This window comes from Salvelinus sp. IW2-2015, unplaced genomic scaffold (assembly GCF_002910315.2).
Source record: "Salvelinus sp. IW2-2015 unplaced genomic scaffold, ASM291031v2 Un_scaffold3011, whole genome shotgun sequence".
In the NCBI taxonomy this organism is placed as follows: domain Eukaryota; kingdom Metazoa; phylum Chordata; class Actinopteri; order Salmoniformes; family Salmonidae; genus Salvelinus; species Salvelinus sp. IW2-2015.
Genome location: NW_019944303.1, coordinates 20,020 through 23,516, shown reverse-complemented (window position 1 = coordinate 23,516; position 3,497 = coordinate 20,020).

Sequence of the window (3,497 nt, the reverse complement as noted above, 5' to 3'; positions counted from 1 at the left end):
TAGACTTTAGTTGGGGAGGAGTGGATAGACTTTAGTGAGTAGTATAGACTTTAGTGGGGAGGAGTACGGTAATAGACTCTATGTGGGAGGAGTGGTAATTAGGGGATTAATCTTTAGTGGGGAGGAGTAGGTTAATTAGTGGGGAAGTAGTAACTCTTAGTTGGGGAGGAGGTAGGTATAAACTTTAGTGGGGAGACGTAGGTATAGACTTTAGTGGGCAGGAGTTAGGTATAACTTTAGTGGGGAGGAGTAGGTATAGACTTTAGTGGGGAGAAGTAGGTATAGACTTTAGTGGGCAGGGTAGGTATAGACTTTAGTGGGGAGGAGTAGGTTATACGCTTTAGTGTGTGAGGAAGTATATAGACTTTAGTGGGGGGAATTATTTTTACCGTATTTTACCAGGTAAGTTGACTGAGACACAAGTTCTCATTTGGCAGCAACGACCTGGGGAATTATTACGGGAGGGGAGGAGGGGGATGAAATGAAGCCAAATTTGTAAACTGGGGATTATTAGTGGACCATGATGGTTTGAGGGCCAGATTGGGAATTTACCAGGACACCAGGGTTAACACCCCTACTCTTTACGAATAAGTGCCATGGGATCTTAATGAACTCAGAGAAGTCAGGACAGCCCGTTTAAGGCCCATCCGAAAGACGGCACCCACACAGGGCAGTGTCCCCCAATCACTGCCACTGGGCATTTGGATATTATTTTTTAGACGCAGAGGAAAGAGTGCCTCCTACTGGCCTCCCAACAACCACTTCCAGCAGCATCTGGTCTCTCCCATCCAGGGACTGGACCAGGACCAACCCTGCTTAGCGTTCAGAACAAGCCAGCAGTGGTATGCAGGGTGGTATGCGCTGGCCATAGGTATAGACTTTAGTGGGGAGAGTAGGTATAGACTTTAGTGGGGAGGAGTAGGTATAACTTTAGTGGGAGGAGTATGGTATAATTGACTTTTGGTTGGGGAGGAGTAGGTATAATTTAGTGGGGAGGAGTAGTATAGACTTTATGCGGAGGAGTAGGTAAAGCTTTAGTGGGGAGGAGTAAGGTATAGACTTTATAGTGGGGAGGAGTAGGTATAGAGACTTTAGTGGGGAGGAGTAAGACTGTAGTAGAGAACTTTAGTGGGGAGGAGTAAGGTATAAGACTTTAGTGGGAAGGGTAGTAGGTATAGACTTTAGTGGGGGAGGAGTAGGTATTAGACTTTAGTGTTGGGGAGGAGTAGGTATAGACTTTAAGTGGGGAGGAGTAGGTATAGACTTTTAGTGGGGAGGAGTAGGTATAGACTTTAGTGGGGAGAGTAGGTATAGACTTTAGTGGGGAGGCAGTAGTATAGACTTTAGTGGGAGGAGTAGGTATAACTTTAGTGGGAGGATAGGTATAACTTTAGTGGGGAGGAGTAGGTAATGGACTTTAAGTGGGGGATAGGTATACTTTGTGGGGAGGAGTAGGTATAGACTTTAGTGGGAGGATAGGTATAGACTTTAGTGGGAGGAGTAGGTATACTAATTTAGTGGGAGGAGTAGTATAGACTTTAGTGGGGAGGAGTAGGTATAAGACTTTAGTGGGAGGAGTAGGTATAGAGACTTTAGTGGGGAGGGTAGGTATAGACTTAGTGGGGAGGAGTAGGTATAAACTTTAGTGGGGAGGAGTAGGTATAGACTTTAGTGGAAGGAGTAGGTATAGACTTTAGTGGGGAGGAGTAGGTATAGACTTTAGTGGGGAAGGAAAGTAGGTATAGACTTTAGGGGGAGGAGTAGGTTATAACTTTAGTGGGGAGGAGTAGGCATAACTTTAGTGGGAGGAGTTAGGTATATAAGCTTTAGTGGGAGAGTAGGTATAGACTTTAGTGGGGAGGAGTAGGTATAGACTTTAGTGGGGAGGAGTAGAGGTAATAGACTTTAGTGGGGAGGAGTAAGGTATAGACTTTAGTGGGGAGGAGTAGGTATAACTTTAGGTTGGGGAGGAGTAGGTATAACTTTATAGATTATGAAACTTACTCATCTCAAAATATATTTTCATGTATAGATAGAATGAAGTCTCTTCTCTGAGTTGGGGTTAGACAGGATATTGTATGTGTGTTCGTCTGCCTCGATGCATGAATGGGTGCAAATCATTTTTACATTTGGGCTCCCGGTGTGGAGCGCAGTCTAAGGCACTGCATCTCAGTGCAAGAGGTGTCACTTGCAGTCCTGTTTTGATTGGCCTGTTCACAACACCATAAAAAAAGAGAAAAATATAAAAGAAAAATAATAATAAAGGTAAAGGTAAAAAACAATTGGCCCAAAAAAGGTTGTCCGGTTGGGGAGGAGTAGGTATAGACTTTAGTGGGGAGGAGTAGGTATAGACTTTAGTGGGGAGGAGTAGGTATAGACTTTAGTGGGGAGGAGTAGGTATAACTTTAGTGGGGAGGAGTAGGTATAACTTTATAGATTATGAACTTTACTCATCTCAAAATATATTTTCATGTATAGATAGAATGAAGTCTCTTCTCTGAGTTGGGGTTAGACAGGATATTGTATGTGTGTTCGTCTGCCTCGATGCATGATGGGTGCAATCATTTTTACATTTGGGCTCCCGTGTGGAGCAGCAGTCTAAGGCACTGCATCTCAGTGCAAGAGGTGTCACTGCAGTCCCTGGTTCGATTCCAGGCTGTATCACAACCGCCCATGATTGGGAGTCCCATTAGGTGGTGCACAATTGGCCMAGCGTCGTCCGGGTTTGGCCSTCATTGTAAATAAGAATTGGTTCTTAACGGACTTGCCTGRTTAATTCAAATGTTAGTTCGTCCAGTGCTACAGGTGGGCAGAGATTTCACTTTAGGACCAATGGAATGGTCTAAAATGTGCAAACTCCACCCACCCAGTGTACCAGACATTACATTTTGATCATTTAGCAGATGCTCTTATCCAGAGCAACTTAATCAGCGCATTCAACTTAGGTTGTAAAGTCAACCACCAACCTGGACTCAGGGGTAGACGTAACATAGTAAAGGTGCTTTATCTTGGCCAGGTCGCAGTTGCAAATGAGAACTTGTTCTCAACTAGCCTACCTGGTTAAATAAAGGTGAGAAAAAAAAATGGAAAAAAAAATGGTAAATCCGGGACATTCCAATTAGTATGATATGTTACGTTTCATATGGTATGTATTATTTTGTGGATGTCCATCATCCATGTCACACAATATGTTAGGAATTGCAATTCATACTTACGCTTTTGCTAAACGTATTATAGGTTAGGAATTCAGATTTGTTGTGGCTAACGCTAACATTAGCTAAGTGGCTAACGCTAACATTAGCTAAGTGGCTAACGCTAACATTAGCTAGGTGGCTAACGCTAACATTAGCTATGTGGCTAACGCTAACATTAGCTATGTGGCTAACACAAATTAGCTAAGTGGCTAATGTTAGCTAGGCTAGGGGTTAAGGTTAAAGTAGTTGCAAATGAGCTAAAATGCTAGTTGTCTGATGAGATTCGAAAGCACAACCTTTGGG